Consider the following 16,714-nt stretch of genomic DNA (forward strand, 5'->3'; position numbering starts at 1 on the left):
ATATTTCGTGTTTATCCACCACTGGTGGATAATAAATAACCAATAATAAAACGAGTTTGACGAACTCACAATTGAGATGTGAGTTTAACACAATACTATTTTTTTTAATTTCTAAATAAAACAGGAACACATCTGAACGAAACTACATATTATTGTGCAGTTTCATGATCTTGTATTTATTTTTTTAATTATCTTTTCATATATTAAATCGACCGATATTTGACTTATCGGAGCATGTCGAATTTAAGAGAAATTGGTAAAGTGTCGCAGTTTGCGGTCCAGGGTCATTTAACATTATTTGTATTTTTCTACAGAAAAAAAGTAACTCATATCATCTAAAAATAACCATTGCTTATATACCTAATCATTCATTACTTTGTATTTAAATAATCAAAACTATTGATTTAATAATATAAAGTTAGGCTGTTTTGTAATACGATTTTAGTAAAATTAATTCATTTTCAAACATTTTCTGTTCTTTTCAATGTATGAACTTTTAATTATTTTGTTGATCTATACATTTTCCGGGTAGCTGGTATTCGTATGCATTTACATGTATGCATACTATTTCAGAAGATGCATGTTCTGTCGTAATTAAATCGAACTGTAAATAGTGTAGGCGAGTTGTCAAATAAAAGTCACCAAGTTAAATATTATTTATGATGTCTAAACATGTACATAAAATATGATAAACAAGATCAACGAGGAAAGGCGTCGTTCAATGAACGCAGCCCAACACGACCCAGCAACAATGACCAGCGGCAAGGAGATTAGGAGCACCCGGAACAAAAACAGGACAGGGCACAAGGCAGAGCACGGAAAGGGCACAGGGCAGAGCAAGTACAAGGCATAAGGCAGAGCACGGACAGGGCACAAGGCAGAGCACGGACAAGGCACAAGGCAGAGCACGGACAGGACACAAGGCTTAGCACGGACAGGACACATTGCATAACACGGACAGGGCACAAGGCAGAGCAAGGACAGGGCACAAGGCAGAGCACGGACAGGGGACAAGGCAGAGCACGGACAGGGCACAAGGCAGAGCACGAACATGACACAAGGCATAACACTGACAGGACACAAGGCATAGCACGGACATGGCACAATGCATAGCACGGACAGGACACAAGGCATAGCACGGACAAGATAATAACTTTGATAATACATAAAATGCAACAAAAATTACCGACAAGGAAATCAAATACAATTAATTGATTAATAGGCCAACAAAGTAAAATGGTGCAGGGGAAGCAGACTTGAAGTACGAGGAAGGGGAGGGACAAAATCAGAAATAACCAGGACAATTATCCGAGTGTATCGACATGGCTGGAGTCTGATTAGCGTGATTCTGCTATGTCCAGTCTACAAGCGACAGCACAGTGTCTGGTCCGTATGTCTCTTTACCATCTGGACCTATGGTTTGATCTTCGTCAATCAGGAAGTTGAGTTGGTGAGGCATGCCATCCAGTCTTACTACGAATATTTGTATTTTACGTAGGGTTAAAAAGTAAAATGGACCCATCTGGCGAGAAAAATGAGGCAAACTGACCTTATGACTAAAGTCAAACGTAAGATGGACAAACTTTTCCTTCGAGTCACGTGTGGCAACGCTACTAGTACGCCGTATGCACTCATTATATAGATCACGTTCCTATAAAATTACAAAAAGATATCCGTTCCATCATGACCAGACTGACTATTCGCGGCGGTGAAGTCTCTTGTTCTTGTAGATACGAGTTCGGCCTCGTCAGCGCATTCTTTAGCGCATTCTCCTTCATCAGAATATTAATCTGAGTCGGTATTATCTCTTCAAAATTCTGTGGTTTGAGACTTGATAGGAGTCCTTCCAAATTGATCCGAGTAAAGGGATTTAAGATCATATTAAAGAAAAAAAAGAAAAGGAAAAAAATGAGTAAAAAATAAGCTTCAGTTGGGATTTGAACTCGATTCGTCTGCATTATACACTGAGCTATACACTAAACAGTTAATTTTATTAATCAATGTTTTAATTAAAAAAAAATTTATTCCATGATGACAGCATATTTGGACATATTACTTTCCTATTTTCTTGCAACAATTTTTAAAATGAATTATGAGTATTAATCTAACTAGCAACTGATTAGTTTATTTTTAAATCAATCTGCCGATAATAGATCTATATGAATTATGAAAACATACGCTCAATACAATACTAAAGTTAAAATCAAAACAACGTTGTTCTAAATTTATTCTATAGATCTATAAAGGCACCGCTCGGATATTATTCTTTGTATATTGTATAATGTAAGTATACTGTAGATTCTGTACTGTTTACATACCAACAATAAAATTTTATCAATGCTAAGCTCTGAATATAATTTAAAATTTATGCATACAGTAATATGTTTTTGTTGTTGGTTTTCATCAATTATACATTATAGACACTTAGATTTTTTCTACTTCTAATTCCTCCTCCATCTTTTAATTTTTACTCTGAATTCCAAAGTCAATACACTTTAAAAAAAAACTCAATAGCACACGATAAAAAGTATTTCCTTATTTACATGTGTAATACGCAACAAAAGTGACGTCATTGAAATCGCACATTTATTGTCGTGTCACTAAGACCAGTTTTCTCGCGTCGCGCGTCATATATAACTAGAGGAATCACGTAAGACGAGAAAAACAACTTGAAGGGAGACAAAAGTGTCACCAGAATAGTATGAAACAACAAAGACATACATCTAAGGAACATAAAACATGTCTGAGTTTTCCAACCAGGGCGGCTGATTTTCCTTCTATAATTTAATGACTGAAATTGTTTTCAAAATTTACGCGTTACACAATGAATTTGTCAAACCATACATATAAAACTTCCATATAGTAGAAATACACATAGATATATTGGTAATTTGGTATTAGTTTAATACCTATTCTAATGATGCTATTTTAAGGTAATTTGTGGATTGTCCTTCCTTGGGTGCATATTTCCTCCATGAACAACTTTAATTGGTATTGTTCTATTTCATCTAATTATCATTTGGCTCCAAGAGAGCCAGCTTTATTAATGTAAAATATGGTATATTCATATAGGTGTAAAAATTTTCCAATTACCTGCCAATGGGTGTTGCCATCATTACTTTATTGTTTCAGTTTGTTCTATTCTTGTGATAATATTTATGAGCTCCATTAAATTATAAATTTTTTAAAAAGTTGTAATAGTGTACAGGTCAGACACTTTTTATTGTAAATAATCTATTGTTTCTTTTATTACATGTAATTAAATTTTAAAAGTGGTCCTAAAAAGTGGCCGTTAAACGGTGAGACAACTATATATTGCTTATTTATTTACATTTTTAATATATTTTAGTACATATTTCTTAAATACTGACTGTACACTATCACTTATTTTTATTGTCCCTGGTACATGATCAATCAAAATTGGGTTGTGGCTACATGATACCTACAATGTCACATAAAGACTCCATTTTATTCCCCCTATCTATATTTTTATCCCTTGTAAATAATAAACGGCTGGTCTGTTTGTAAATATATAATGCATAATATATCTTCTTAATTTTTATTCATTCTTATATAGGGTACAATCTATAACATACTATATGTTAAAATTGAGCCCTATCCAATAATATGGAGCAAAGGCTATATAGGGCTCAATCAAGTATGAAATCCTCTTTTATTTGTTAGTAAGAGGACTTCATCACATTAAGGATGTCTTATTCTATTTCAAAACTAGCATAACCAGTCCTTATGGATTATAATGCTGTTCTTTTTTTCTTAAAGACAACCTTAATGTCAGCAAAGACTCCATATCAGATTGTACCCATATAAATAAATATTATATAAAACAGTTTATACTGTGATCTACTCAATGACAAAAATGGAGCATACGTTAATTCATTGAGTAGAACAAGTATGAGGCAGCTTTTTTCTTCTCTAAAAAGCAGTACTCATCACATTGTAGGTAACCAAGCAATTTATTAATAGCCATTTCAGGGTATAAATTTTCTATCTCTCTATATTCTTTTTGTATAGGTCTATAGAGAGTCTAGAATAACAATATAATTACTGAATATCATTGTTATTCTTATAAGATCATGTTCCAACTATATCAGTACCATCCCCCTCCTTGTTTTTAAATAATTAAACAGCGGTGTCGTGGTTGGTCTCAACAGGCACCGTTGTTACTATTTTTAGCATTATATGGGAGACAGTGCAGAAATGTCAATACAGAGACCACGTGGTTTAGATCACAAAATTCTTCAAGCTAAGCTCCAAAATCGGATAGTAAATGCGCCAATGAAATCAGTTTACTATCAACCAATCATTTCTTATCATCTCTTTTTAATTAGCCATACAAATCACAACATTTTTCGGCCAATCAAAATTTACCTACTAAACGTGGTTCGGCGCTATCTGTCAAAATCGTTTCTGCATTGTTCTCCCTACGAAAAGTAAATGTATTAAATGATGGCCAATTGTAAAAAACTATGTTCTCAGGCGTGTTGCTAAGGTTTATACTTATAAACCTTCTCATGTGCTAAATAAAGTTTATAAAAAACTAAGATCTACAAATCTAACTGTGTTGGTCTGTTATAGAAGGCGTACGCGTATAAGCGTCTTCCCCCCTTTTAATATTTGTTTTAACATTATAAATATGATTTGCAATAAATGAAGCTATCATTAAACATAATTATTAGGGGTTTTTTTTTGTTCCTATATAGAAGACGTCCGCGTATAAGCGTCTTCCCCCCTTTTTAATTTAAGCTTAGATTTTAAATACAGCTTTTTAATCTTAGTGTGGGATGTAATCCCACCGTTTTCCAGTCCCACTCAGTGCAATTATTTTGCATTGTAGGGGCAGGAAATATTGTACTCACTAGTCACATATGCAGATATTAACTTAAATAAAGTGTTTTCCCTTTAATAAATGAAGCATATGCTCGCCCATATGGTTTTAAACCGGTGGCGAGGGTAAATAAACTCAACACACACACACAAGACGAGAAAAACAACTTGAAGGGAGACAAAAGTGTCACCAGAATAGTATGAAACAACAAAGACATACATCTAAGGAACATAAAACATGTCTGAGTTTTCCGACCAGGGCGGCTGATTTTCCTTCTATAATTTAATGACTGAAATTGTTTTCAAAATTTACGCGTTACACAATGAATTTGTCAAACCATACATATAAAACTTCCTGTTTTGTACGCAAGAGAATAAATGAATTTCAATTTGCCAACATAAATGGAATAAAAATAATAAAAGTTTTCCACTAATCGATATTATTGAGGGTTTTTTTTTCAGTGAAGGCTATGTATAACTTATATTTATTATTGATCTAAAAACTGTTTCAAATAATTATTGATTTTACCATTCCCAAAACGTTTCGAAATATTTTCTTTAAAAGTTTTTTTCAATCTTCAAATATATCAAGTAGACATTTTACGGCAATACACCGATATACGTATTTAAGGTTATATAATAATAGATGTAATGCAAAAAGATCTGAGATCAAACAAAGATCAGATTACCTATACGTAAGTCTCACAATTTCTTTTTTTATTTTCGAACAATTACATTTGTTCAATCCTAGGTAACAGTCAATATAAAATTACATATAATGTAATAAAACACTTATTAAGTTTAAATAGGAATACATCTTATTTCCATTGCAAACAGTGTGACACAACTGTTAATATTATCATTATTATTTTTTATCGTCTATAAAAGAATCAAAAGTCAAAACCGAATAAAACCAATCGAAATTTTGTTAATTTAATCAAAACATTCACATAATCATATAAAAGGAATCAATAAAGATAAAACTCCATCTTGGAAAAGAACAAATTTGTGTTATGCTTGTTGTCCAGTCCATATATATAGTGATGTAAAACGAAAATACTTGTAAATGTAAATAAAATATATTAAAACCATATAGGGAGACTTAAAGCATTTTAAAAATAGCCCATTTTTTTAAAAAAAAACTGTGTATAGTTTCACCGTGACATTATGTTAATTTTTTCATTGTCAAGTTAAGCAGAAATGACTATGCATTTTAAAAAAATGACTTTTATAATAGTGAGTGACCAACCTACAGTTTACATGAAAATGTTTAGGATAATATCTACATGGAATATTTATAAATAAACAGCTACATTCATTTAAAGAAATGAACGTTACAGGTGCATTTCTATGGATAACTACAGAACTTTCCTGTGCGAAGAAAATTATAAAATTGAAAGAAATTATCGCAAAATTTGAACTTATTTCATGTCACCTGTTTACTCTTTTTATACTCTTGGATGGGCATAATGTCACTTGAAGTAAACAAGGAGAAAAAACAAACTAGTTGTTACCAATTTTTGATATTTTGCAAAATCGCTCAAATGGAAGTGAACTACATGAAATGCAGATAAAATGAAACATTGCTTATAGAGAATTATCTACCCTTGAAATATGCAAATTGTCCACATTCTAGTCAGACATCTCAACAATAAGGTCGATTATCTCTATTTTGTTTCTCTCAGACCATATCTATAGACACATATTGAGCATTATAATCTTAGGGCACCTGTTCTGATATTATTCTCGTTTCTTAGGACAAAATTTAGAACTAAGATCCTGTGTAAAATAACCTCGGCAAGTTATAGCGTAACATGAACTATTCACTGTAAAATGTAATGAGATCTGAATGAAGTGTAAAACATTTTGTGGGCTGAAAGTATAAAGAAATAGAACTCAAATATCCGAGCATTTTAACTAGAAAGATACAGAAGTAACCTGTACATTTCATCTAGAAATATCCTTAATAATTTTTATTTTAAAACGGCAAGAACTATCCTTAACTTATTAGATTAGAACTACCATCTTAGAATAACAAGAACTATCCTTTACTTTTTTTTATTAATAATATCCAATGAGATTCCCAGATTTCATTTTGTAATTTTAAAATGACCAATGATTTTTTTTCTTATATTCAGTACTTCCCTGTATATTTAACTGGCCGGGAAATCTCCATCATTTTATTTCATTAAATGTCTTATATTTCATTGTGGCTGCATGAACACGTTATTGCTCAAAAGGGACATAACCTTTGTCATTGTATTCATTACGCAGCAGTGCATGTTTTTTTCTATATGCCATGTTTCATCATATGTACTAATACCCTTGTGGCTATGAGGTTGCTCTAAAAGGTTTAGGCATCATAATTGCAGTGTTTTTATGTTTGATTATGATACAAAGAGAAAGAACATCAAAACTCTCGGCAATCTGATTAATACTTGGGGGCTACGCAAATCAGATAGCCTCGTGTTTTGATGCTCTTTCTATTACTTAGCTTTAAGTTTGAGGTTACCCAAGAAAAAGGGAATCGTATGATGTGCAAGTGTTATACGTATAAAGACGTAATTGATATCATACAAATACCATCACCGTATTTTTAAATTTAGAAATAAATTTCAAAGAGTTTATAATAAAAGCGCTAAATACTTAAAGAGTATTGTGTACTGAATAGATGTATACACTCATACATTTTTCAAAATGAAATCACGCTCCGCTCCTCATGCCTGACCTAGTAAAGTGCCAGTGACAAAGAAAAAAAACAAGTAACCCGATAACATTAACAAGAGGGCCATGATGGCCCTGAAGTCGCTCACCTGTACATAGGCCCCCGGAGCGGGGCCAGTTAAAACCCCGGGGCTTTTATTTGAACAAACTTGGTAGACACCCATTAGAAGATGTTAGCTAAACATCTAAGGTCTAGCTTGTTGGGATTTTAAAAGAAGCTTTTTAAGTTTTTTCTTTACACATATAGTTAAAAACAATGACACACCTGGGGCAGAGCCAGTTTTGACCCCAGGGCTTTTATTTGAACAATATTTGTAGACACTTACTAGAAAATGTTTCATGTTTAATATCTAAACTCTAGCTATTCGGGTTTTTTCAAAGAAGACTTTTAAGTTTTTGCTATACTCATATAAGGAAAATTAATGTCCCCTGGGGCGGGGCCAATTTTGACTCCAGGGCTTTTATTTGAACAAACTTTGAAGACACTCACTAGAAGATGCTTCGTGTTTAATATCTAAACTCTAGTTATTTGAACAAACTTGGTAGACACCCATTAGAAGATGTTCAATGCTAAATATCTTAGCTCTAGCTCTTTTGGTTCTTTTAAAGAAGGATTTTTAAGTTTTTACTATATGCATATTGGGAAAATCAATGACCCCCCTGGGGCGGGCCAATTTTGACCCAAGGGTTTTTATTTGAACAAACGTGGTAGACATTCATTAGAACATGTTTCATGCTAAATATCTTAGCTCTAGCTCTTTTGGTTCATTAAAAGAAGATTTTTTAAGTTTTTACTATATGCATATAGGGAAAATCAATGACCCCCTGGGGAGGGGCCAATTTTGACCCAGGGCATGTTTCATGCTAAATATCTTAGCTCTAGCTCTTTTGGTTCATTAAAAGAAGATTTTTTAAGTTTTTACTATATGCATATAGGGAAAATCAATGACCCCCTGGGGCGGGGCCAATTTTGACCCCAGGGCTTTTAATATAACAAACTTGGTAGACACCTATTAGAAGATGTTTCATGCTAAATATCTAAGCTCTAGCTCTTTTGGTTCTTTAAAAGAAGATTTTTTAAGTTTTTACTATATGCATAAAGGGAAAATCAATGACCCCTGGGGCGGGGCCAATTTTGACCCAAGGGCTTTTATTTGAACAAACTTGATAGACACTCACCAGAAGATGTTTCATGCAAAAAAATCTAAGCTCTAGCTCTTTGGGTTTTTTAGAAGAAGATATTTTTAGTTTTTTCTTTTGGTTGCCATGGCAACCAGAGTTCTGCATGGAATTAAATTCTTTTGGATGAAATTGGCTGAGTGGTTAATGAGGAGACGTCATTTAAAGTAAAATTTTACGGACGACGGACGGACGGACGACGGACAGACGCCGGACGAAAAGCGATCACAAAAGCTCACCCTGTCACTTTGTGACAGGTAAGCTAAAAACTTGATGAAATTAAATTTTCACTGTGCATTCCTAACCAGGCAATTGAAATAGTTTTAAGAATGTACACATTAGATATTTTGAAAGTATATGAATATAATATAAAACACTATCATGTCATGTGATTTAATGCGTAAAATATATCATATCTTACCTGTAAAACCATCTTTAAAATCTGAATATCTTTAAAAAATATACTATGCGCATCCTTTCGTAAAATGTTTTTATCACAAAATTTATTCCAATCTATGTAATTCTTACAGAATGTGTCCAATTTGAATAACAAAATGAATAAATTATGTATTGGAAACTGTACAAAGTAAAATTGGTCGTTTCTTAAAAAAAAACTGCCAGTTTTTTAAATGACACTATATGTTCATATTGTAACCACCTAAAGTGTATAAAATTTTAAACACAACATATTACTTTGTGTGAAAATAAAACATGTTTATTTTATACTTACATAGAGACTGGGTAGCAATTATTAATATTTTCAAATATAAAATTTGAGCATGGTATATCAGAAGCTATTGTATAACAAACCCTACACAAATCATTTGTGTCTTCCTCCCTATTATTTCCTAATTAAAAAGTTATTTACAGAAAATTCAAACTTTATAAATTATCGTGACGTTAAAATGGCGGCTAGTTACTAAAATATGCTTGTATTGATTTCTTTTTGGGTTACCTCATTTACCTGACAATTCAAATATCTCAATGTGAATAAACCGCTCTGAGTACCCCGATGTAATGTTGTTAAGGTTTAAGAAAATTTCTCTTGGTATTTTTGTATTGCCACTTATGACGATGAAATTGATATGAATTTTCATGATATAATTATATATATTAAATTGATGTGGTAACTCTAAGAAACGACATCTTAAAAAAATGTATACTTTCTGTCAAAGAAAATCACAGACTTTGTCGAAGAAAATCACAGACTTATTAATAAAGACAGACATTTGTTTTTGGATATTTTGGAATTATTTATAGAATTATCAGAGAGAATTTGTATTTTTATCATATGTGGGTTTTTTAAAAAGTTATTTAAGCATTTAACTTCCTCTTAAAAGATAGTTGGTTGATTGTGCAATTTAAGATTGTGTATAACATATTCAAAACAGCTGAATCGGAATGGTATTTCTTTTGATAATTTAACAAAAACATATTTCGTGTTTTGCTTTCAATTTAACTACTTGAATTACTGATATAACGTCATTCGTATAAATTCGTATAAGGAACAGTCATGTGTGTTGTACATGTAAAAAGATATCATATAACACCTCAGTAGTAAATAAATTACTGCGCAGAATGTGGTGGCTAATTATGATGGTCTCTTTGTACATTTAAATAACAAAAATAAATCCTATTTTGTATTTAATCATTGAAATTACTGCAAAATGAACACAAACTGTTCATTAAAAATCAAGATAAAGAAATTATTGCTTTGATAAATAAAATTTATAACTAAACATTTTTGAGTGCTAATCGTTAAGTTTTTGGTATTTTAGGTTCGTTAAAGTTGTCATCTCGATATGTGGGTCCATAACCTTTCTGTTTTAATATAGTTAAAAATTAGGTTGTGACATGATGCCTGCTTTTTAATTTTAGGAAAAACGAAATGTATCGAAGTAAATAAAATGGGAATTTGAGAGGACATCAGAGATTAAGAGTATTGTAAAAATATGTACGTTGGCTCTGACCTCATTTTTAAATCCCTGTAAAAGAGTATACGCATTCTTTATTTGCAATGTACAATCATTTTTATGGAATAACTCTCTTTGAATTTAAGTATATCAAAAAGAATATCCTTGTTAAAGCAGGGACAAAAATATTTTTTCTATTTCATTTTTATTTACAACTTTATTAATAGTCGTCTTATGGTAAAAGTAAATCAATTATTTTCAAATCTACTATAGCAAGAAACAACAAAAAATGCATTGGAATAACGCTTTATATTTAATAGTACATATTACATATCAGTATTTTTTTTCTGTATCTGTTATGTTCTTGTATAAGGGATTTATCAGATTATCGTTAGTATTAGTTGCTGTATCAAAATGACGTAAACGAAACTAAAACAGATTTGAATACGTTATAACAAAAATATTACAAACAGAATATAGTAACTGTTTTGTAATCTGTAAAATATTTGGTTACAATTAATGCTCAGTAAAAAAAGAAACATACACTGAATTAAGCAACTTTTGAAACTTTTATATTTCAAGAGACGATTCTTGTGTGTCATGTGAAAAATAGTGTTTAAATTTATTATTGAGCAAGAGTGTGTATGAAAATATTTGATAAAAAAGATTGTTGTAAGAAGGGATGGGGTTGGTGGGGCGAAGTAAAACATGCACTTTATATATTGCCAAATGCAAGCGTCGAGTGAGTGAAGAAACCCGCAAAAACAATATCTATATATCTATATATTTCTATAATAATAAGTAAATAGTTAAGAATAATGTTTCTTATTTTAGTGTATGATGAGGGGAATATCCCTTGATGATACTATATTCATAGTCCGAATTTTTGTTATATTTAGTTTACTCCAGAGATAGTGTTTTGCCTTTATCTTTTGTTTAATATATTCTCAATACTAAACATGTGTATACTTGCATTGACTTTATGGATATACCTGCATTTTAGCGTGGTGTTTAAAGAGTGTTAAGAATCACAGTGCTTGCTTGAACAGTCCTTTAGGACCATACCTTTATATTGAATAAATTGTAAAAGTATAAGCAAAACAAATATTTGTAAGAATACTTAATAGAAACACAATCTTTTCTTGAATTACCGCATTTAAGTTTATTAAAAAAATAGATAACATAAGTTATCAAAACGAGCATTTTGAAGCTATCACCATCTTTGATATCGTACCAGTTTTTCCTCCATGTGTGGTTATATTTCCTTTTTTGTCATATTTTCTTTTCATGAAAATGAAGGCACAACTTGAATAAAGTTTATTTTAATAAAATGCTTTTTGTTGTTGTTGTTGTTTTTTAAATGTAAGACAAAATTTGCTTACAATACATAAAACTCTGGAAACAAAGCGATCTCCCGGAAGCATCAACCACAACAAAACCACAAGAGAATCGCAGACCCGGTCCGACTGAGTCCGTACATGAGGGACAATGAATACGTGCAACATCCCCCACGCCCCCCCCCCAGCACCGGCCTGAGCGGCACCCAAGGTCAATTCAGCAATATGACTACACAAATATGTTTTCTATCTGCTTAATGCATTGTATCTTATATTCATACAAGTGTTACAAACATGAAGAATTATTTAGTACATAAGCCTTAGCAATGTGAAGTTCGTTTAAGTATATTGAGTGTTACCAACTTGAAGTAGGTTGGTGCCCTATGGTTACATTGTTCTTATTATTTCCAGCAAATTGTACAAATAAAAAGAACGTGTATTTACTATTTTATTAAGTTACTTTTAACTGTCGCAAATTGACTTTAAAAAACACATGTCATACATGGAGTAACTCAATGATTCAAATTAGAAACATCTGTGGTAAGTCAGCCATGTTTTGAATGGGAGCTTTAACGAAGAGCATAATGGTACCGTGGTATGTTAATTGATGGCCGTTTTTGGCTTCAATATATTTTTTCAACAGAATGTGACGTCACAACAGTTTCAGTAGACGACCTTCACTTGTCAAAACATGAAATTATCAGGTTAACTGGTAAATATTGGATACAATAAAGAAGTCTTTTTCAACACAAGCGCCCAGCTTTGGATTTTCCTATCATTGATGGAAAATTATTTGAAATGAAAATATTTATTAGAGTAACAATTTCTATCCAAATTCAAAAAAGCAGCACTTCCACTTTCACTTTAATAGTGGAAACAGTATTTGGTGGCGTTCAGTGTGTAAAGAACAACATTTCCTGATTACACAGGAATGGTCTAGGACGCGGGGGGAGAACAATACATTTTAGTATATGAGCATTACCAAGTTGAAGTAATGTTTTTTACTAAAGATAAAACTTAATTTTGCATACAAATGTAAAAAATGAAAATAAATGTTAGGTTTCACTGATTTTGATTCTTATGGAAAGATAAATAAATATTTCCTTCTTATTTTTGGGGTTTTGACGAGGTTTGTTAAAATTATGACATTGATTAGTCAAAGCATAACTCAATCTGAAAAAAGATCATATTTCAAAATCTGTTGTTTATATCATATTTTTACATTGCGTACGTCACCTATTTGCTTTGTAGAAAGGCCGAACATTTTGTTTTCTGTGTTTAAAAGTTTCATCCTTAATAGAATCCGCATATGGTGGCATAGATTGAAATCTTAGATAATTCAAAACATACCTCCTTAAACAATCGATTAATTGGATTCCATAGTAAAACAACGATATAATAATTTTCTCTTAAATGTCGTCCCGTTGTTATACCCAGAAATTAAATTAGTTTCCTGATATGTGGTTATTCCCTTCTCTCATAACATTTGGTTCATTGTTATACACATTATGAGAATAGGTAACACATATTCGAATTAGGTAACATCCTAAGCATACTTATAGAATTAATAAGCAACTCGAATATGTTGATCGATCTGTGCCAAAATTATTGCTTTCATTTTTGATGTTTTTTAATTGTATTATATTTATATGACCGTGCGCATTTTCATATCGGGAGGTACGCCACTGGTGTACCTTTTCTTATTTTGAAAGTTTTGATACCAAATATGCCAACATTTTGCTTATATAGGTATTCGAATTTCTTTCTCTGTACTCAAGTGCACACTTTGTTTTGGTACATGTACATAGTTTATATATTTAATTATTTCAGAAATTTGTAATAGATGTACATTTTTTGTAATCTTGATTATTGTTCTACCGAGTTATTTTTTTTTTCTTAAGATGAGCTATTCTAAGACGTTTGGGAAATCGGTTAATCTTGACATAATTTTAAATTTGTTCTTTGTTTTTAACGGAAAGTTCTACCCGAGTAATAAAATGCATATGGTCTTTGTGGTCATTATATACGCATCAAAATTATCTATGAGCATTACCAAGTTAAAGTAATGTTTTTTACAGAAGGGAAGTATTTTTAAGTATACGTATAAATGATATTAAATATATATTACCTACCAAAATAAGGAATTACTAATAAGTATATGAGAGTTCACAACTTGAAGTATTTTTAACCATATGAGTGTTAACAACATGAGATACTTTTTAAGGATATAAATTTAACCAACTTGAAGTACATGTAAGTCTTACCAATAAAGTTGTTTTTAGCATAAATGTTACCATATTTAGGTTCATTTTAGTATATGGTTTTCGTGTTTTCTTTTTTCTTCTTTTTTTTTCTTTTTTTTTTGTTTTGTTTGTTTCTTTGTTTGTTTGGTTTTTGTTGTTGTTTTTTTTTGCTTGTTTTGTTTTAAACAAGTTACTTCAATTTGCTTTCTTAACTGCCAAAAGTTTTTAGTTATATCAAACTTTGGTCCACTTTTAAGGTAGTTCGTTCTAAAGATGAACTATTTCATAAGTATGATTATATAATTAACTTAAGTACTTTTATTATTGTTTTTTTCGGCTCTAAAAAACACTGTTTCTAAATTATATGAGAAATAGATTTTAATAGATAAGAGAAAAGAATCTTGTACTTCGTTATAATTTCTTTTAGAATTCAGTTTATCAAGATCTCGTTTTGGTATATCATTCACAAGCATGTAATATTTTAAAAACTCAGCATTTTCAATACCATAATTTAAAGAACATCAACTTTGTAAAGGTCTTTTTCCTATAATCAAACAAATGATCTAAATATAATATACCTTTATCATGTCATGTTTTATAGTACACCAATTTATTGTGTATTTTGATTCGAGTTATTCAATATTATATGTACTATTATTGTGATCCTGTTGAATATGAAACCATGACGAAAGCATGAATTATGAGGATATAGCTTATTGAAATGAATTTAGTTTATGATTGTTACAAAGTTAATGAGGTAAGTAACGTTAGTATTTTATGTAAGAACTTAGTTGTAGTTTGCACTATTATGTGACGGTGTAAACAGTGTATCAAAATTTTGCTTCTCCTTTAATGCCAATTATTTCTAATTTGAGCTTTTCTAGAAACAGGCGGAAATAGCCGATATATTGTTATTGTTTGAAGATCTAATTTGACAAATCACAAGCACTTACTCTGCCGCCATTTGAACAATGCAACGAATTTATTTTCATTTTCTACATTTGTATGCAAAATTAAGTTTTATCTTCAACTTGGCACAATGAAAGGGAGTTGATCATATGAAATTCCTTTGTAGTTATTTATAAGTATATTATTTCTAAGTTAGAAACATTCATTCATCTTGTAATAAGCTCAAATTATGTAGAATAATTTGGGAAAAATAAATCAGATCTTTGTAGCGAATCATCGCCTATATCTATCATTACAAACTATACCCAGCTCTTGTTTATTTGACCGTAAAAAGAATATTTACAAAATATCACAATAGAAAGTTGTTTCTACTGTCTTATCTTACCGAGTAAATAAATTTAATGCACACGTCTGCAAACAATGGTAATTATTTTTTATGATACGCAATCTTATATATGCAAATTAAACATAGACACATATACAACGTCATATAGCCATAAAAGACATTGTATGTCTCATTTATTTTATTTTCGCCGACTTAAGATTACGAGTTGGCCATCGTTTCAAACCAACATGCTTTTTCGTGTGTTAGGCCTTATATTGCGTTAATATTTCGAATGAAAATTGGACGAAAAAACTGTTATATTTTTTTTCTTTATGATTGACATAATCCGTATTTCAAAAATATTTTAAAGGACGTTAAATGATCACGCGATACTACATTTTAACTTATATTTACATTGTTGTGTCTGTATAATCATTATACAGATCATTTTAAAAAATATTTTCCTTGATTATATCTCATGTTTAGTAATGTTGAAAGAAAAGAAAATAACAAAGAAAAGTATTCTTATAAAAAGAGGGAAATAAAACCCACCCAACTTGACTACAATAGAGACTTTGTTTTGTTTTTTCTAATTGTAAAAAAACTATTTAAAACAGTGTACACGCTAGACTTCGTGTTATTTCTATTACATTAAATACATGTACTAAATGTTATTTTCATAACTATAAATAAAACAATAGTAGTATAATTAAATGACATTTCATCGTTTAGATATACCCTAGATCCTCTGTTATAGCACAGTGCTATATTGGATATAAGTCTCAGGCGACCCTTCTGCCAAAGACCTGAAATCAGCGTATTCTCAAAGTAACGTAGTAGGTACTCCTCTGTACACGACATTTTACTAAGGATCAGAATTAAGTTTTACATTTTTATCACGTGACAGCTATCCAGTATCTGATGTGTGCAAAATAAACGAAAGACTATGGTATATGTGCTATCTATTTACATGCCATATTGTGTATTGACCTCATATTATCATTTTAACATTGAAAAATACTATATAATAAAGAAATAAAATTAAAGAATATTTTCATAATTTGGAATATGAGTACCTTCAAAGATATAGGAATCATTTTCCTTAATTAAAGCCCTGAAAGTATTGCTGGAACGATACAGGTGTATGATCATTGCCTAGCAAATTTTGGCACGGACTATATCTTTTCTGTTTTTAATTTTGATTTCGTGAGTCACAAAGCCATTAGTTAAAATGACGAT

Source organism: Ruditapes philippinarum, unplaced genomic scaffold (assembly GCF_026571515.1).
Source record: "Ruditapes philippinarum isolate M1 unplaced genomic scaffold, ASM2657151v2 ctg6634_1_1_1_1, whole genome shotgun sequence".
NCBI lineage: Eukaryota > Metazoa > Mollusca > Bivalvia > Venerida > Veneridae > Ruditapes > Ruditapes philippinarum.